At 39.3% G+C, this 22,062-nt stretch overlaps 1 pseudogene; it reads right to left on the reverse strand.

Annotated features, from left to right (window-relative positions):
- LOC128930973 (neuronal acetylcholine receptor subunit alpha-5-like) overlaps positions 1 to 21,987 on the reverse strand; it is a 28,538-nt pseudogene extending 6,551 nt beyond the window's left edge.
- Between the last annotated feature and the right edge of the window lie 75 nt (positions 21,988 to 22,062).

Consider the following 22,062-nt stretch of genomic DNA (forward strand, 5'->3'; position numbering starts at 1 on the left):
AAGAAGCTGCGTGTGTCCTTACAAGCTTTGTTTATTACTTAAGAAGCATGAAGGTACAGGGTGTCAAAAGATTAAAAATATTTTTGTGTAGCAGTTGCTCTGTCCTCATGCCAAACACCTTCTTTCGAATCAGACAGAATGCTTTAAGATTAGCACAAATTCCTAGCTTTGCCCAGCAGTGGTCTTAGAAAAAAAAAAAATGGTACCCAGAACTATCCTCTCCCTAAGTTAAAAAAAAAAAAATCCTCAAAACACACCTAGATAGGATGCCTCTGAATTAATAATTAACAAGTTCCTCATTGTGGGAAAACAATATAGCATTTAAACACAATTAGAAGGATGCATATTTGACATGAAATATGACCTCAATGGTGTAAAAAATATATACCCAAACAATCTAGAGTCCACCAAATATGTAGTCTAGTAAATGAAAGGGTAAATGGAGCCATCAGTCCCCTTGGTGTGACCCCCTGTGCCGCCCTCATGCAAACTCTGTGATCTTTCCTCATCTGTAAACATGTCATCACACCCAGCACATGTGGTCATGTCATTTGACTTTTATACCTCAACAATTTTCAGAAGGAAGAAAAAGTATTAGTGCCTAATAGCAGTATACATGTTTTCTTTCAAAAATACAAAACTAAATTTAGAATATAACTTACTTATCAAACAAAATGATGTTGGGTGTCTAGACAGAGTCTGAAGCAACATGTATGATTTTTATTCCACCACAGTCCTCAGGGTTCCATCTTAATTTTACATCTATCCATTCCTTTAAAACAAAGAAATCTGCCTCAGTTTCAATAAAAGTAATAATCAGAAGTAGTGAATGCTACACTTCTTTGTTGCATCAGAAATTGTGGATGTGAGATCATCTCTACCCCTAATAGAGAACACTCACCTCCCTGTCTTTCTTCTTATGGACACCAGATCACCCTGTCCTCTCTGGTGGTGGTTCTCGCCTTGGTCCCTGTGAGACACAGGCGAGAACCAGAGCCAGGTGTGTTCACAGCTCTGCTCAGCGACTTTTCTTTCACCAACTGACTATATCCAGGCCAGAAGTCACAGGCACTTCACATCCAGGTTCAAGGGAACCATTCTTTTATCCAGATGTATTGCCACCCAATTTGGCTGTCCTGGTTCATGCAAAAGGGAGTTAAATTTATTGCACATTCTGCATATTTCAACACCTTGCCCTGGCTCCATGCAGTTACAGTTCTGTGATCAACTTAGGGGCTGTACCCTGAGAAAAGTGTATATGCCTTTCCAAAGTTTGGGGTTAGAGATGATAAAGGAAAAACAAAAGGAAGTGCTCAACAGGAGTTAGGACACATGTATGGTGGTCCAGAAAAGAACGGAAGTCCTTTATATAAAAGGGATTGTCTACATAAAAATAATTCATTTCATTTTTGCCCATTTCCCCCTCAGATTCAGAATCCTTGCAGTGGCCTATAAGCAGCTGCTACTCCACCAGCCTCTTCCTGCTCATTTGATCCCATCTCCTACACTGCCCTCCCCAATGGCTCTCTCACCACTAGCCACACTGGCGGCCTTGCAAATGCTTAAACACACTAGGTGCACAGCAGCCTCGGAACCTGTACACTTGCAGGTCCTGCTGCTGAAACCCTTCTCCCCAGATACACACATGGCTTGCTTTTTCTCCTCCAAACCTTTGTTCAGACACCAACTTCTCCATGCTGCTTTCTCTGACCACCGTCTTTAGAAGTACAGCCCCCCAATACTCCCTAGTTTCTTTCCCAGTGTGTTTTCCCCCAAGCTTATCAGCTTCTACGGTAATATACAACTTGTTTATTTTTCCCCCACTAGGATGAAGTTCCATGAGGGCAGCTGATATGGTTTGGCTTGTCCCCCTCCACCAATCTCATCCTGAATTGTAGTTTCCATAATCCCCCCATGTTGTAGGAGGAATCCAGTGAGAGGCAACTGTATCATCGGGGAAGGTTTTCCCTGTGCTGTTCTTGTGATAGTAAGTCTCATGAGATCTGATGGTTTCATAAAGGGCAGTTCCCCTGCACACTCTCTTGCCCGGCGCCATTTAAGACCGACGTGCTTTTGCTCCTCCTTCACCTTCGATTAACATTGTGAGGCCTCCCTAGCTACGTTGAACTGTGAGTCCATTAAAACTCTTTCCTTTATAAATTACCCAGCCCTTATGGCAGTATGAGAACAGATGAATACAGCACAGTTTTCTGTTTTGTTCACTGCTGTTTCCCCAGTGCCCATAACAGTGAATGGCACATAGTAGGCACTCCAAAAAATATTGGCTGAATAAATACAAGAACTCCATCTACCCTCATCTTTCTGTATCCTGCCAACCCACCAAGGCCACATATTCATTCATATTCACAAATATCCATATTCTTGTATTTCTGCTATGAGACTTATAACAAAAATAGGTATCCCAGTCACTAATTGGTGCCTGTTTGAATTTTATACATACCTGTTTCAACCAGACACTTGTTGTCATTAACTGATTTTTCTCATCCTTTATAAAATGAAAATTTTAGGTTTATTATTTCACTTACAGAAACAATCCTTTAAATAATAAATTTCACATGGTTATCTAAACACTCTTCACATAGTACCCACATTTGGTTCATCAGTCTGGTTCTCTAGAAAGCTACGATCTTTCTTCCAGCCTAATTTCACATTATTCCTCTCAACACACTCTATTTCAGATAAACTACACTAAGACATACCTTTGGCATTTTTACATTTAACATTCATCAACTCATCTACTATACTTCCTCAAATTTAAGATCCAGTCTAAGATATAAGCACTGTGTTATTTTATGTGCATAACACTAAGAGGAGAAAAAAGGCTATCAACAAATTGCAAGCTGCCATGAATTTAACACACATCATGGTTTCAGAGGTGTTAAAATGCAGAAAAGTGTGCTTCTTACAATCAGTGAGATACAATATTTCTGTACATTCCTGAGGGACATCTCTTACAGTCATTTGCCTCTTCTGAGGCAGGAATCTGAATCTCCTTGTTGATCTACTACATAGAAACAATATTGGGGGCTGGGCACAGTGGCTCACGCCTACAATCCCAGCACATTGGGAGGCCAAGTAGGGGTGGATCACTTGAGGGCAGGAATATGAGACCAACTGAGCCAACATGATGAAACCCCATCTACACTAAAAACAAATAGAAAAAATTAGCCAGGTGTGGTGACACATGTCTGTAATCCCAGCTATTCAGGAAGCTGAGGCACAACAACTGTTTGAACCCAGGAGGCCAAGATTGCAGTGAGCCAAGATCATGACACGGCACTCCAGCCTGGGCAACAGAGACTCCATCTCGAAAAATAAAGAAAAAAAAATATTGAGGTCAAAGCCTTGCATGCCAATTTGATAAAGCTTTTTATGCCTACTTTTATAGAGAACTGGAGGTCCTTAGTACTTCTCACTTACACATCTCTGCTCTCATGTCTTTGCTGTGCCAGTCCTTTACAAAATATTCAAGGTCTAATTAAAGTACACTTCTTCCACTAAATTTTACTAAATATTATGGAGCCAGGAGAATCAATAAAAGATCCATAATCACCAGCCAAAAATATATTATGTATAGGATACAATTCTATGCACAGAGACTCACAGAAGAATGAGGCAGTTGGGGAGAAGACAGAGGTTAAATAAATATTAATAGCTCAGCTATACGGAAGTGACCCATTCCTTATTCCATCCCAACAACGAGTGACCCAGGACAAAGGAAGAGATCAGAAGGAAGCAAACACCTGGGGATGCAGGCAGCTCCGTGAGGTCCCTGCATAAAGAGAATAAGTATGGAGAAATGTATCACGGCCATCTCTCTGACTGTGCAGTTCCAAAGACCAATTTTCCATGATTAAAACACTGTAGTTTTAAGATATAGAAACTGGCCAAGAGGGGAAACTTGCCTGAAGTCACACCACCAATCAGTGGTAGAACTGATTTTAGAACTCCAATTTCCTAAATCTAAACCTCACCTTATCAACTCTATTGTCTGCCCTGGTCACACACCATCCAAAATAACTGCTGATTCCTGTATCTGAATATGCCTGTTAGGCAAAAGTTCTAAACAGAGGCGTTTACAATTAGGAAAGTTCTGGTAAACATATTACCCATGATGGGCAGTAGGTCATCTTTGAGAATCTAATAAAAATTATAGGCTCTTTCCTCAGAAAAATGTGCACACAAACGTAAATTCAGCTCCCAGCAATACTTAGCATTTTCAACAACAACACAGATAAAAGAATAATCTATAGGTTCTCAAATGGCTCCAAAAATGTGGTTGTCAGCCATTACCATCAGGGATACCGCCTCATTTAATGTGACCTCAAATACCTTCCAAGCATCTATAATGTGCTTGGCACAATGGATGGTGTAACAAAAATGAAACTGAGGATGGACAAATGTAGGATAATCTCCAGGAGGAAACCACAAATAAATGAAAAACTGTTAACTACACACATAAGTACAGCAGAAGAGTTTTAGGGATAATATTATTTTTAAAAAGATTTTTGTTTTTTTTATTGCATTAAGTTTTGGGGTACATGTGAAGAACATGCGAGATGGTTGCATAGGTACACACGTGGCAGTTTGATTTGCTGCCTTCCATTCACCCATATCTGGCATTTCTCCCCATGCTCTCTCTCCCCAATTCCCTCCCCTGCTGTCCCTCCCCTATTCTCCCCAATAGATCCCAGTGTGTAGTGCTCCCCTCCCTGTGTCCATGTGTTCTCATTGTTCATCATCCACCTATGAGTGAGAACATGCGACATTTCATTTTCGGTTCTTGTGTCAGTTTGCTGAGAATGATGTTCTCCAGGTTCATCCATGTCCCTACAGAGGACACGAACTCATCATTTTTGATGGCGGCATAATATTCCATGGTGTATATGTGCCACATTTTTCCAGTCCAGTCTATCATCGATGGGCATTTGGGTTGGTTCCAGGTCTTTGCTATTGTAAACAGTGCTGCAATGAACATTCGGGTGCATGTGTCCTTATAGTAGAATGATTTATAGTCCTTTGGATATATACACAGTAATGGGATTGCTGGGTCAAATGGAATTTCTATTTCTAGGCCCATGAGGAATCGCCACACTGTCTTCCACAATGGTTGAATTAATTTACACTCCCACCAACAGTGTAAAAGTGTTCCTATTTCTCCACATTCTCTCCAGCATCTGCTGTCTCCAGATTTTTTAATAATCGCCATTCTAACTAGCGTGTGATGGTATCTCAATGTGGTTTTGATTTGCATCTCTCTGATGACCAGAGATGATGAGCATTTTTTCATGTTTGTTGGCCTCATGTATGTCTTCTTTTGTAAAGTGTCTGTTCATATTCTTTGCCCATGTTTAAATGGGCTTGTTTTTTTCCTGTAAACCTGTTTGAGTTTTTTGTAAATTCTGTATATCAGCCCTTTGTCAGATGGGTAAACTGCAAAAATTTTTTCCCATTCTGTTGGTTGCTGATTCACTCTAATGACTGTTTCCTTTGCTGTGCAGAAGCTGTGGAGTTTGATTAGGTCCCATTTGTCTATTTTGGCTTTTGTTGCCAATGCTTCTGGTGTTTTGGTCATGAAGTCCTTGCCTACTCCTATGTCCTGAATGGTTTTGCCTAGATTTTCTTCTAGGGCTTTTATGGTGTTAGGTCTTATGTTTAAGTCTTTAATCCATCTGGAGCTAATTTTAGTGTAAGGTGTCAGGAAGGGGTCCAGTTTCTGCTTTCTGCACATGGCTAGCCAGTTTTCTCAACACCATTTATTAAAAAAGATTTTATCTTGGGTGGGCACAGTGGCTCACACCTGCAATCCCAGCACTTTGGGAGGCTGAGGTGGGTGGATCACAAGGTCAGGAGTTCAAGACCAGCCTGGCTAAGATAGTGAAACCTTTTCTAAAAATACAAAAATTAGCCAGGCATGGTGGCACACACGTGTAATCCCAGCTAATCAGGAGGCTGAGGCAGAGAATTGCTTAAACCTGGGAGGTGGAGGTTGCAGTGAGCTGAGATCACGCCACCACGACTCTGTCTTAAAAAAAATAAAAGAAAGATTTTATCTTTAAAATCAAAACAAGCCAAAAATGAGATTTTTTAAAAATAGACAGAAAATGTGGGAAATAAGGCACTAATCTACCAAATATGATTCCAGGTAGCTTAGTGATAAAAGGAACCTAAAACAGCTCAGACACAATTCAGTGAAGTTTCTATTCTCCATCTCTGGGGCCTTCAGCCTGCATCTCCCTTGATTCCAGTAATCTTGTCCTTTCTTAGTCACTGACATTTCATTTCCTGGGCTCTTCTCTCAAAAAACAACCCTTCCCCAACTTCTATACTTCATTAGCCCTTCCTTCTATACTTTCTATAAATGATCCTTAAGAATTTATTTCCTGCTATTCCCACTAACTTTAAAAACTCATCAAAGTGGGAGGTGAGAGGTGAGGGCAAAAACAAAAACAAAAATTTCATCAAAGTTTTCAACAATCACCTCCAGACCAGCAATTCCAGATGGACATCCTTGGTGTCATCTGTCACCTCAGAGCCAGTCTTGACTTCCCAAAGGCTAGTGAATATTTTCTTTGGAATTAACACCTCAAACCACAATCAAACTTATCTTCTCTGCCCTCCTTGCATAACAATGAATACTGTCTTTCAAATGTGGTACTCTTCCACTGTAATCACCTAGTCTTCAAAATGTGATGCCTCCCTTCATATTCAGTGGTCAAGCCCTTTTCCTTCTTCTATGTAGTCCTCTAACTTGTGTCCCATCTTCCAGTCTCTCTTTCACTGCTCAAAACCATGTGCATTACTCTTTTATTGATCTTCTGGAAGTGCTGATTTGACCATGTTGTTGCCTATCAGATCTCTCACTCATTCAGCATTTACTATGTACCAGATACCATGCTAGGCTCTGGGACAGAGATGAGGAATAAAGCTCACCCAGCTTTGAAGATGAAATGCGAGAGCACGAGTACCAGTGAGTGTCATGGGCACCATATTACAGTGCAAAAAAAAAGTTTAAGCACAAAAGAAGCTGTCTTAGGGAGTCTGGAGAGATTTCACAAAGGGTCGGACAAATGAATTTGGCCTTGAATAATAAATGGCTAGTGCCAGAAGGAAAGTTCTCCCAGGAAGTAAGCATGGCAGGAGCAAAGATAAAGTGGCGTGCAGACATTCTCCTCACCTTCTCCACCATCCAGTCAGACCATGCCTGTATGCCAGGGCTTCCAACATTCATCTTTCAATGTAAACAACTCTACAGAAGGGATAATATACCTACATAGGTATATTATCACTTATATACCTGATTATATTGTTTCTCTGTATTTACTCTTTCTCTCTGCCATGTAAAATCCTACACTTGCTACAAAGCCAGCTCAGGTGCCACCTCATCTACCCTACCTTTTTTGATGAGGTCATTCATCAAGATCTGAATTCCCAGCTCTTTCTGGAATCAGGATTTAGTGCTACAGTGTTCTACACCATTTGTGTGCCAATGGCCTCAACCAGAAAGATCTTTGAGAATAAGCCCCACCCACCTTTTCTTTTTCTTTTTTTTCTACTGCATTTTAGGTTTGGGGGTACATGTGGAGAACATGCAAGATTGCTGCATAGGTACACACATGGCAGTGTGATTTGCTGCCTTCCCCTGCATAATCTCACTCTTGCCCAGGCTGGAGTGTAGTGGTGAAATCTTGACTCACTGCAACCTCTGCCTCCTGGGTTCAAATGGTTCTCCTGTCTCAGCCTCCTGAATACAAAACACAATATAGTTTTGTATTTTTGAAAGAAAACATGTATACTGCTATTAGGCACTAATACTTTTTAAAGTTTGTGAGTTTTTGCACTATCATGTCTCCATGCATCACTCTAACATGAAGACAAGACTGTCTCTAAAATTGAGTTTGGTAGAAAGACAGCTGTGTCCTCTGTATCTCAGGTATATCTATCAGGATCAGTTTAGGTCGGTTCCTCCCTTCTGACTTTACTTCTGAATGCATGACATGAAGAACTTTTTATCATAAATAATTTTAAGATGAATTAAAATATTCTAACGTTCAAGGACATAGAGGTTTACTATTGGTTATGCCTTTGACATTTTCATGGCATTGTGGGCCACTGACAATCTCTATCATTATTTTGGGTTTTTAACCTACCCTAATTTCATCCTATCTTTCATTTTTAAAGAAACAGAGACACAAAGAACACTGTTTCTACTAAATGTAGAAATAGGTAACTTACTACTTTCAACAGCTAACTTGACATTTACTGGTTATATTTGTGAATATATGTTTTAAATACATTACAAACTTGGCTGGGCCTAGTAGCTAACTCCTGTAACCCCAGCACTTTTGGAGGCCGAAGCAAGCAGATCAGTTGATGTCAGGACTTCCAGATGAGCCTGGTCTACATGGTGAAACCCTGTCTCTACTATAATTACAAAAGCATTAGCTGAGCATGGAGTTGGAGGTTGTAGTGGGCCAACACCATGTCACTGCACTCCAGCCTGGGACACAAAGTGAGACAGATTTTGTCCGCCCCCCAAAAAAAATAAAAAAATAAAATTATATACTTAACATTCAGAACTGATAGGATATGAAACGAGAAAACCCTTTTTGAAAAGGAAATACCATATCCTTAATATTTTTGTAAATCATTGCTCTTATCAGTAAACAATCTCACCTAAACAAATATGAAACCAATTTTATAAGTTCAGTTTGTTTATAAAACACAGCAATAAAATTGTATTTAGACAGTATTTAAAATTGTGATGAGTATTTAATGCAGTATTTAAAATTATGATGAGTACCTATTCAGGTAAGATTTTATTAACTCTGCAAAGATTTAATAAATACCAAACATTTTTATATAGTTATGTGGTAATCAGAAAAAGCTGATGTATTAAAAAATTTAATAAAACAGTGAAACAAAAGAATCTTTATGGTTTCTGATAACTTATAAAATATTGCAAACATCTATTAACACAATTTTAAGCAATTCTAAAATATTATACTCATTCTCCAAACTAAAAAGAACAAAGAACACTAACTAAAGAATGTCTCAATTGGCTTATATTTGTTTTAAAATACAAAATTTTACATAAATAAGGTGTAATGTAGCCAATTCATTAAATCTCAACTCAAATAAAACACCATGAAAATATAAAGGTCTTTCCACAAATCTATAAATTTACTTCCTCATGAGTACATTTGCATTTTACCTTGAAAAATGTTCTGCTGTTAGCTGTGATTCAGTAATAATTAGACTGTGCTTATGAGAAGCAATTCTCCTAACATCTCACTGAGAAAATGCTTCCTCATGCTATCACCCCCTTGAGTCTTAAGCTCTCACTGTTTATGCAGATAAATAACAGACACCCAGATGAGTCTCTGAGTGGAATCTTTGTGTGTAGGTTGATGCCCACAATATGTTATAAGGAAGTGATACTGAGAGCTCATCTCCCTTTATTTAGGCCAATAATTGTCATGTCACCTGCAGAAGTAGGATAGCCTAGGGATTAAGATTAGAAAGAAGCCATTAAGAAGAAAACGAAGGCTTAAGTCCTGATAAACAGCAGGTGAGGAACAGATGGGCTTTAAACTTTGTCATATATAATCACATTTTCATGGTAACTTTGCCCACGCTGGTTGTCTGGTCTAAGTTTTGTCAACAAAACAGAAGTCAAACAATATTTTTTACTTATAAATAAACAGAACATAATACTGGGTTTCTTGATGTAAACCCCCTGGTTCCAGAGTGTCCTATGATATTCATGCATGTTCCTCAATGGTCTCGTAATTTCTCAATGGTGTCAGGGTAACAGCTAGGTTATAAGCTTCTCTGTTATGATAAGAAAAATGTCCCCTTTTTTGCACCTACGTAGAAGTGCTTTTCACCACACACACACAAAAAAATACAGAGCTCTGAACCAAGGCATCTGGCAGGGAAAGAAAAATGTAAGTTTTTACTTGCAACATATTAGGCATGGTATATTTATTAAAGGCAGAAGAAACACCTCCACTTCAATAAACATTGATGTTTAGGATGTGCATTTTCTTTCTCCATAGCTCTTACTTCGATGTGAATTTCCAGGCACCTGTGTTTGTGTGCTCTGTAACCTGATCTCTCAGCATCATCTACTATTTTCAGCCACAGGGCTGTTTAATTGTACAAACTAAGCATCAGAACACTCACTTTTTGGCAATTGTCAAGCTATTTGCTTTGTAACATTTATCAGCTACACCTGTAATATAACTAACTTTAACTGTAACCTTAACCCACATTGTGGCAGCAACATTTAGAACTGGATGCTAAAATGGTAGCTTTTCTTTTCATAAACCAATGGATCTTGACAGAGGGCATCAGCTTAGCCTGTTTAGATTCAGCAAGGTGTGTTCTCATGTGTCATATCTCATCTGCTAATAAACAAATCTTTCAATTGGCCTCAGTCAGAACTATCTTTACTTATACACTTTCAATGTCTGCAAATACAATTCTGCTAGCTCTATCAAACCCACTTTAATCTATGATCAGTTTCCATCCCTACTATCTCATTGCTCAACTTAGGTAGTTTCTTAGGTCCTGATTTGTTGATTTAATTGCCTTCTTAGATCTTGATTTGTTGATGTGAAACTTCTTTATTTCTTCCGTTTAAACTTTTTTGAACCAGTGCTAAAATACAAAACCCATCAGCAAAGAATCCTATTCACAGCAAAGTTATTTAAGTAATAAAGATATTTCAGATGTATTTTTTTAAAATGAAGATAACCTGTTGCTAATTTATCTATCTTCCAGGTTTGTAGATGGCCACCTTCTACTGCTGTCTCATAGGAAAGAGACAGAGACAGAAAAAGAGAGTGTATTTTCTTCCTCTTGTTAAAAGACCACAGTTCCATGTTAGTATCATCCAACATTTTTGAACTTACTGAGCCTTAATTCCCTCCTAAAAATCTTATCTCCAGATACAATCATATTGGCAGTTAGGTTTTACCATAATAATTTTGAGGGAGACCCATTCAGTTCATAGAAGGAGAAAAAAAGCCATATAAAGGCTACATTTCTATATTTTACTGAAATTAAGTTAGTAAACATATTGAGCAGTTACAAATAAGTTAAGATGTATATTATAAGCCCTGGAGAGAACACTGAGATAATGAAAAAGAGACTTTTATTCCATACACAACAAAGAATATTTACAAAAATAGCTTTGAAAATCTCATTAAACAAATATAAACAATCATGAGAAACAAAAAGGATTAAAAATAATGATTTCTGAGTTACCATATTATAATATCAAAATGTACAGTTTTCAAACCAGCAAAACACAAGGCAGGCAAAAACTATCACTCATTAACAAGATAACAAATTAACAGGAACATTCCTAGAGGTATTCTAGGAATGGGTATGGAAAGACAAAAAAGTCCTTAGGCTGGGTGACATGACTCACGCCTGTAATCTGAACACTTTGGGAGGCCGAGGCAGGTGGATCATCTGAGGTTGGCAGTTTGAGACCAGCCTGACCAAAATGAACCCTGTCTTTACTAAAAATACAAAATTAGTCAGGCGTGGTGTTGCATGCCTGCAATCCTAGTTACTCAGGAGACTGAGGCAGGAGAATCGCTTGAACCTGAGAAGCAGAAGTTGGGGTGAGCCAAGATCATACCATTGTACTACAGCCTAGGAAACAAGAGTGACACTCCATCTTAAAAAAAACAAAGTCTTGAGGTCAACTGACTTAAATATGCTGAAAAACAGAATAAACCATAAAAAAGACAAAAAAAAGGAAAATAATGTCTCCTCAAATAGAAAGTATCAACAGAGAAAACAATTATAAAATAAACAAAAAATCTAAAGTCAAACATAAAAATCACTGAAAGAAAAATTTACCAGAAAGGTTCTACAGCAGATAAGAGTAGAAAGAAAGAAAAAAAAAGTATTAGCAAGGTTTAAGTCTATTCAATTTTAATTATTTAGCCTGAGTAGGAGAGATGAAAGAGAATTACAAAAATTAGAAACACCTAAGACACTAATGAGAAATAACTAAATTGCCATCACAAGCATGATGGAAACTCTAGCAAAAAGAGGAAGAGAAAAGGGTCAGAAAAAATATTTGAAGGAATAATGGCTGAAAAATTTCTAACCATTTGGCTAAAAGAAAAAGACAACAAAGAAGTCTATTTTCAGCAAAATGTTTTTCAAAGATAAATGAGACACCAAGACATTTCTATTTTTAAAAAATTTATACAGAGTTTATCACTAATAGATCTGCTCTGCAATACATGATAAAGGCTATCTTTTTTGCTGAAATAAAAGGACACACTAGAAAATAACCTAAGGCCATATTAACTGAACAAATAAGAGTAAAAGGAAATATATGGAAAAAAATAAGTGCCACTAATTTCTATCCCATAACTTATTTCGTCTTTAAAAATTCTTTTATTTTCTTTTTTGAGATGGAGCCTTGCTCTGTCTGGAGCAAGACAGGCTGGAGTGCAGTGGCATGATCTCAGCTCACTGCAACCTCTGACTGCTAGCTTCAAGTGATTCTCTTGCCTCAGCTTCCCAAGTAGCTGAGGCTACAGGTGCATGCCACCATACCCAGCTAATTTTTTGTATTTTTGGTAGAGACAAGGTTTCACCACGTTAGCCAGGACGGTCTTGATCTCCTGATCTCATGATCCACCTGCCTCAGCCTCTCAAAGTGCTGGTCACTACGCCCGGCTTAAAATTCTTTTTATATATGATTTGGAAGATTAATGTATAAAAGTAATTATAAATCTGTTAATTTCATGCAGTGCATAATTATATAAGCTGAAAACATATAGTTGGAGAAACAAATCTATATGGAATCAACTGTTTTAATAAAACCAAATTTCAAGTGGTATTAATTTATTACACATGGTCATACAATCATGAGGTTTCTTATAATCGTTAATTACCATAATGACAAACAAAGTCAAAAAGGAATTTAGAAGGAAATAAAAACTGTAGATAGACTAGAAAAATATCAATAGAATAAAAATGTAATAAACAGACTAAATTTGAAAAAGATATACAACAGAAAAATAAGCAGCAAAATGTAGTTTTCTATTTTTGGATATACTTTAAATAGAGATAAATTAAACTGGATGATTACAGTACCAACATTGACAGAGTGGTTTAAAAAACATAAATATAATCCAACTTTATGTTATCTATAAGAGACTCTCATTAGTTTCCTCTTTAGGTTGTAAGTAAAAGAATGACTAAGGATACTTTATATAAATAGTAACCAAAAGAGCTGGGGTGACTATACCTCAGCAAAATAAACTTAAGACAAAAGTGTTCCAAGTGACAAAGAAGGGCACTATATATTGAAGAAACATAAACCAATCAATAAGATATAATAACTGTAAATATATATGCCTAACAAAAATTCCAATATATGAAACGAAAAAAGACAGTTAATGACAGAAGTAGAAAGTTATACAATCAGATTTCTTGACCTAAATATCCTACCTAGACCTGGAAGCCATATACAAGAACCCTACTTCACATTTCTAGAAAAAGAAATTAATTTGGTTTTCAGATTCTGTTAACTGGTTTCCAGAAATTAATTTTGCAATCTTAGTCTATGAAATGCCTATTTTTAAAAAGATTTCTGCATATTACACTCAATTCAATGTTTCTAATATATTTATCATTAAAAAGCCATAAAAGTATGACTTTAAACTATTTCCACTTTCATCAATAGACAATCATTAATCTATTGCCTGTCTCTATTGATTTGCATTTTATGGATTTTTTTTTTTTGAGACAGAGATTTGCTCTTGTTGTCCAGGCTGGAGTGCAATGGCTCCATCTTGGCTCATTGCAACCTCTGCCTCCTGGGATTAAGCAATTCTCCTGCCTCAGCCTTTTGAGTAGCTGGGATCACAGGCATGTGCCACTACACCCAGCTAACTTTTTGTATTTTTAGTAGAGACAGGGTTTCTCCATGTTGGGCAGACTTGTCTTGTACTCCTGACCTCAGGTGATCCACTCACCTCAGCTTCTCAAAGTGCTGATATTACAGGCTGAGCCACCACACCCAGTCAATGGATATTCTTTTAAAACTGCATTATTGGCTGGGATAAGTGGTTCACCCTTGTAATCCCAGCACTTTGGGAGGTCAAGGTGCATGGATCACCTTTAAGTCAGGAGTTTGAGACAAGCATGGCCAATCTGGTGAAACCCCGTCTCTAACAAAACTACAAAAATTAGTATAGCATGGTGGTGGGTGCCTGTAATCCCAGCTACTCGGGAGGCTGAGACAGGAGAATCACTTGAACCCGGGAGGCAGAAGTTGCAGTGAGCCAAGATCATGCCACTACACTCCAGCCTGGGCAACAAAAGCAAAACTGTCTAAAATCAACAACAAACCTGCATTCTTGTGGAATAATTAACATTTTGTATCTATGCAATGGTACAGTCTGTCATGTTTCAATCTTGTTTCTTTCACTTACCATAATGTATTCGAGATAGATTATTCTTTTTCTTATGTATTAGAAAATGTATTTAGGAGTGAAAAATAAAAGAAATCTACATTGCGTCATACTTTTGCCTTTTTTCTTTACAAATGGCAAGTCAACTATTAGCAAAAATACTTATTAAACATTAATAATAATACAGTTGGCTGCACATGGCTGTTATCCAAGCACTTTGGAAAGCTGAGGTGGGTGGATTACTTGAGGCCAAGAGTTTGAGATCAGCCTAGCCAACATAGTGCAATGCCGTTTCTACTAAAAATATAAAAACTAGCTGGCATGGTAGTGTGTGCCTATAATTCCAGCTTCTCAGAAGGCCGACACACGGGAATCTACCTAACCCAGAAGGCAGAGATTGCAATCATCTAGATCATAATAATGATCTCCAGCCTGGGTGAGAGTGCAAAACTGTCTCAAAAAATATATATATATATAAAGGAAAGAACATCTAGGGTTTGGCAACACAATAGAGTAACTAGTTAACAATAATTCATTGCATATTTCAAAATAGCTAAAAGAGATTTGGAATGTTCCCAACACAAAGAAGTTGTAAATTTTCTGAAGCCCAGCCTTAAAATTTTTTTAAAATAAATGTTTCAGCTGATGAATATCCCAATTACTAAGCTTTATTACACATTGTATGCTTGTATCAAAATATTACATGCACCCTGCACATAAGTACAATTTCTATGTATCCACAAAAATTAAAAGTAAACAAAAATAAATTACTATCAAATGAAATAAACTTTTAATTTTTGAAAAGATTAAAAACTTTGAAAAGCATATCAAAAAAGGCAGTTAATGTTAAATCACTTGTAAGACTGAACTTTAGATAATCTAACAAAAATGTGGTTAGAGTCAACTTTTGCTTTGTATAATTCTTCATTTTAATTCCTGTTTCAGGGCACAGAAAAACAACACCTGCTTTTCAGAAGAATCAGTTTCAATGTTGTATGCTAACATGTTATCTTCTCTTTCTGGGTCTCACTTTCATATTTGGTCTTCATCAAGGAGTATGATTAGCTAATGGCTGCCTGCTCTAAGAGATTATGCAGTGCCCTTGATCACTTGGGCTCTAGTGAAAGATGTGAGTTTGTCATCCCCGAAAGCGAACACCAGACCCATCCAGAATGACCATAATGCTGCAGTTTTTAAAAGCCAAGCCTCATGTTTTTTTATCCACGAATATTCACAATTGTTTTCCAGTACATGGTAGCCTCATGGGAGGTACAGGTAGCCTCTTAGGAAAACAGATCACCCTGGTCACTGACAATAAGCCAGATTTAATCAGCACAGATATGGGGACCCCCACACCTTTAAAAGTCAAACAGCTTGGGGAAGGTGGCCATCTAATTCTAATTCTTCTGATTCTAGGCACAGCTGACCATAGCCACCACAGCCCCAGGAGAAGACTTCTGGGAGTTTAGGATTCATACGTGTTTACTAACCATGTGTGGTTAGCTCAGCAAGATACATCTACACAACCACATTTGGTATTTGCAAAAACAGGCCCATCTTTCTTTTTCATAGAGATGGCAACTTGCCTAGGTAGCAATTCACAGACTATCCACCATCCCTGGAAGATGAACTTCTCTTTATGAATTATAATCCAGCTGACAATATCCAGAGCTCTCAAAACATATAGCTATCTTCTTTGCAGTCCATTTCCATGCTAAATTTAGTTCCCCAGACCTGCAATGTTGATGGTTGGCTGGCTTTATCCACCATTTGTGCAGGGTTAGAAGCAGCATCTGTATGATGCTTGATGCCCAGGTGCCACATCTTGTTCTCTACACATGGCAACATGAAGCCAATTTTAATCAACACTAGCGTGTGGTTCACCCACATGCTGCTTAGACAATAACCCAATGACTATGGTTCTCTATAAATTTGTGGGCTTCAAGTTTCTTAATATTATCATGTTTCAGCTATTTTTGTTTTCACCTCAGCTACATACCTTCCCTTCCATGGTGATGAGTGAGCAGAGAGAAGCATATGAACCAAACCAGTCTGAATCCAGATCCCCAACAGGCATCTACTAAGATCACGTAGGATCCTACAAAATCTGATGGAGATTGTAGTGTCTTCTTTAAGTGCATCTTTCTGACCAATTAAGTTTAGTTGGTTGCCCTCCAAATCAAAAACTGTTATTTGTGCTTAGACCCTTCAAGTTTGTTGTGCTCCATGGTGTGCTCAGTCCCATGATGACCAGAAGAGTGCCTATAGCCTACCTGGCTACCTGGTCTTATGCAAAGGCTGCCTCAAGCTTTAGGTCTTTCTTCTACAGCTCCAGGCATTCTTCCTCATGCAGCATCTGTTGCCACAGCTGCTGCCCTTGGGCTTTGTTTGCATGGTCCCCAAGCTTCTTGGTTTCCAGGCTGGTGATGCTATTGCCAAAGCTCAGCTCTCAGGGGATTCCATGAGCTCCAGCAACATTGGCCTGGAATCCAAGCATAACGACCGAGCATGCAGAGATGCCCACCACACCTTCAATGAAGTGAGATGGCCTTGGGTTTATACTCTGTGCCTCTGCTGGTCATGCCACAATGACAGCCTCTGTGGGGTCCCAGACACTGACCCTTGGTTGCCTTCTTCACTGTGGCAGCTGATATTGTAACAGCATCTGCTCCTACTGAGCTGAATGTGTTGTGCATTTTAAATTTTTGATTGCTGAATAGTATTCTATTGTATACGTATATTTTTCTTATTAGCTGTTTGTGTTGTTTTCACTTTGGGTTACTATAAATACTGTTGTTATGAGCATTGACATGAGTCTGTATTTACATGGGTTCTCAATTTGAGTAGAACTGCTGGATCATAATTCTATATATGACAGTCTGAAAAGCTACCAAATTGTTTTTCAAAGTGGGTACATTAGTTCACATTTTTATGGGCAATGTACAGGGAGTCTGTATTCTGCCCCTGCTTGCTATCACTTACTGTTGTCTATTGTTTGATAACAGCCATTCTAGTGGGTGTGAAGTTCTATGGCACTGTAATGTTGATAAGAATAACCATGACTAACAATACTGTCCATATTTTAATTTTACATCTTCCTTGAAGATACTCAGTTTGCCTTTTCAATAGACTGTCTTTTGTTAATGAACAGTAAGAGAAGTTTGTGTCTAGACAGAAGCCCATTATCAATCAGATGTATCATGTGTATATATTTTATAACTTTGGGTGGCTTCTCTTTTTATTTGTACAGATAAATAAGCAAAGGGATAACAGCCAGTCTCTACAGAAAAAGCTCTGAATACAAAAGTCCCAAACAGTCAAGTCTTAAGTTACAGTTGTCCGAACTGTTGCCTCAGCTTCCAAATTAGAATTAAACTGAAAAACCAAGCATACAGACTTACCAAAAAAATAGTAAAAATATAAATAAATATGCAATCCTGCATATTTATTACGTAAATAAATAAATAAAGGCAGGGCAACATGGCTCAGTACAGTAATCCTAGGACTATGAAAGACCGAGACACTTGGAACACAAGGTTGCAGTGAGCCAAGATTGTGCCACTGCACTCCTGCTTGGTGAGAGAGCAAGAATTCATCTAAAATTAGTCAATCAATGATCCAATCAATCAATCAATTAAGAAATGCAAGTCAGCCTCTAAATCACTACATAGTTAAGAAAATGAATAAATGCAAGCCTGCACACAAATACATAAGTATATAAATAAATGTCAGCCTGTGTCTAAATAAATAAATGAGTAAATGTAAGCCTGCCTCTAAATAATTAGATAGGTAGATAGATAAATACATAAATCCAAGCCTGCCTCAAAATATATAATTAAATGCAACCTGCTTCTCTGTAAGTACGTCAGTAAATAAATAAATAAATGCAAGTTTGTCCCTAAATAAATCGATTAATAGATAGATAAATCAATCAATAAATAAATAGCCCCGCTTGGTGGCTCATGGACAATGGACTGTTTTGGTAGTGATTTTGTTTTTTCTTCATTAGTAACCAACAGCACAGCTAACCAAGAAATCATATACATTTGGGGCCACGTCAAACTGAAGAGTTTGTGCCTAACAAACAATGAACAAATTGAAAAAGCATACTAAAAGTTGTAAGAAAAGTTTGGGCAAACATTCAGTTGGCTAAGGGGTTATTTTTGAAAAGGTACAAGCCAGTAACACTACCAGCTGGCAAAAAAAAAAAAGCAGAAAAATAACCAAACCAAATAACCTGAAGAGATAATTGTACAGACAAGAAACTGATGCAACATTTGCAAAAATGTGGTTACCATTACTACACATGAGAAAAATGAAGATCAAAACCACACTCAGATCTTATGTCACTCCCAAGTAAAATGAACATTAGAAACAGATTAAAATATTTAAAAAGACAACTTCTAGTATGAATTTCACAAAGGGGAATTGTTTGTGGAAATGTAAATTAAGTATTAACACTATAAAAAACAGTTGGGGTTCCTGCAAAGAACAGAAAAGAGAAATACCATACCATCTAGCATTCCCACTACTGGGTATACATTTTACCTACCTGTCCATCCACAAAGGGATCAAGAAACTTTCATATGCATACGCTAGGGAATATTCTTCAGCCACCAAAATGATGAAACAGTGTCATGTGGAGCAACCCAGATGAACCTGGAAAACATTATGTTAAACATAATGAGCTGGGCAAAGAAAGACAAACACTGAATCTTAAGATGTCTGTCTTAAAGAGATAGAAAGCACAATATTGGTTACCAGGGTCTGGGAGCTAGAGGGGGAGTAGGGATTGGTTATGGAAGCAAAGTTATCTTAACCTTAAAGGAATCAATCTGAGTGTTCTCCTCCTCAGCCTAGTGACTGGAGTTAACAATACTATATTTTTCAAAAGAACAAGAAAGGAGAATTTTGAGTGTTCTCTCCACACAAAAATAATACCTTATGAGGGAATAGAGATCCTAAGTACCCTGATTTAATCATTACCTAATCTATATGTGTGAAAATGTACCCTTAATTATGCACCTTTATGTTGTGAATGAAAGTTAACAGAAATAAATACATATTGCTAAAAATCACAGGGAACCATAAAAACAACTCATATCCAAAGTAATCCTGAGAAATACAATTAAAGTGAGGACCCACAATCCTCGATATTAAATCACACTGCCAAGCTGCAGTCATGCCACAGATATATAGTACTTGGATAAAAACAATACCTAGAACTGTGGACAAAAACGGGGAGGACAAAACAAGATCAACGCAAATATGGACATAGTCAACTCACTTTGATAAAGACCACCACATGTGGAAGGCAGAGTCTGCTCAATGAATACCTTTGAGAAAAATGTTATCTGGATGCAGAAGAGAGAAACAGGACCCTGATTTTACATGACATATGAAAATCAACCCCTGCACCCCCCCACCCCCCCACACAAAAAACAAACAAATGAACAAACCCCTGAAGACCAGAACAAAAGACCATAAACCACAAAATGTTTTTAACTAAAACACAGGTTGAGCATATATTCTGGGTCACTTGAATCTTTGCTCACCTTCACAAAGAGAAAAAGAAAGAAACACCCTGGAAGAAAAACCTCACTGACAATTAAATGCTTTGTCACTGATATGTATTTCCTTATATGGATGACCAAAATTACATGCATAAAACACAAAAATAAACATGGACTACATCAACCTGAAAAGTTTCTGCACAGCAAAGAAACTACTTTCCAAATTAAAAAAAATCCTATAGATTAGGCAAAAATTTCAGGTAATCATGTAATTCATGTGTTGTCATCTATGGTGCACACAAAAAACACTACAAAGTAACAAAACAATCTAATATTTCACAAAGGACCTGAACAGACAATTCTGTGACATAAAATCGAACAACAGATAAAAGGTCCTCAAAATTAACTATCCAACAAAGTTAACTAACTGTGTGTGGTTTAATTGAAAACCACACAGATAATCTCACACTTACTGGATATTCCAAGGAAGTTTTTTAAAAATAGGAGAGGCCAGGCTTGGTGGCTCACGCCAGTAATCCCAGAACTTTGGGAGTCCGAGGCAGCAGATCACCTGAGGTCAAGAGTTTGAGACCAGCCTGATCAATATGGAAAAACACTGTCTTTACTACTGATATAAAAATTAGCCTGGCCTGGTGGCAGGCCCCTGTAGTCCCAGCTACTCAGGAGGCTGAGACGGGGAAATCGCTTGAACCCAGAAGCGCAGGTTGCAGTGAGGCCAGATGGCACCACTGCACTCCAGCTGGGGCAGAACGAGATTGTCTCCAAAGGAAAAAAATAAAAATAAAGAAACACGGGTATAGTTTTGGAGATAAGGGAACTCATACACTGTAAATGAAAATCAGAATAGACACCACGGAAACAGCTAAATACCTGGAGACTCCTCAAAGAATTGACACTACAGATGTCCCCTGCTATATTGTGCTCCAGCGAGGTCTCTTTCTAAAGGTCCTGAAACACCAAAATGACCCTGGACCTCAATTCAGAGGCCCGTGGGGCTCGGAGGGTCCCAGGTCCTGTGCTTCACTGTGGCCTCTGGTCCAGGCGCTCCTATATGCTGGACGCGGGTCGCACACCGTTCCCAGCCAGGGTGCAGACGCTGGGGCAGCCAGGACCCCACAACCGCCGCCACGCAGACTACTGGAGCCCAGATGCCCACAAGGAGTCAGGGCCCAAAAGTGAGCTGTGGGGAAGGAGCAGGGAGGCCCAGAGGGTTCCCGGTGGGGTCCATGGGGAAGGAGCAGGGAGGCCCAGAGGGTTCCCGGTGGGGTCCATGGGGAAGGAGCAGGCAGGCCCAGAGGGTTCCCGGTGGGGTCCATGGGGAAGGAGCAGGGAGGTCCAGAGGGTTCCCGGTGGGGTCCATGGGGAAGGAGCAGGGAGGCCCAGAGGGTTCCCGGTGGGGTCCATGGGGATGGAGCAGGGAGGCCCAGAGGGTTCCCGGTGGGGTCCATGGGGATGGAGCAGGGAGGCCCAGAGGGTTCCCGGTGGGGTCCATGGGGATGGAGCAGGGAGGCCCGGAGGGTTCCCGGTGGGGTCCATGGGGAAGGAGCAGGGAGGCCCGGAGGGTTCCCGGTGGGGTCCATGGGGATGGAGCAGGGAGGCCCGGAGGGTTCCCGGTGGGGTCCATGGGGAAGGAGCAGGGAGGCCCAGAGGGTTCCCGGTGGGGTCCATGGGGAAGGAGCAGGGAGGCCCAGAGGGTTCCCGGTGGGGTCCATGCCCCGCCACTTACCGCGGAGACCTGCCTCCTGCTCCCCCATCACATGGAAACTACCACGGCTTCTCCGAAGCTCCCTGGGACCGCATGGCCGCTTCTGCTGGCTGGGACCGCGCCATCGCTTCTGGACGCCGCGGCTTCTGCTCGTTGGGACACGACTCCTCTTCTGCTTCATGGGACCGCGCCACCGCCTCTAGCTGCCGCTTTCGCTCTCTCCGACCACACCGCCATGGCTTCTGCTTGCTTCAAGGACGCCGCGGCTTCTGCCGGGGCACTGAGGGAAGCGCTGTCTCGGCTTCCATAGAGGCGCGCACGCTGGCAGCGTCCCTAGCAATTGGCT

This window comes from Callithrix jacchus, chromosome 15, assembly GCF_049354715.1.
Source record: "Callithrix jacchus isolate 240 chromosome 15, calJac240_pri, whole genome shotgun sequence".
Taxonomy (NCBI): Eukaryota; Metazoa; Chordata; class Mammalia; order Primates; family Cebidae; genus Callithrix; species Callithrix jacchus.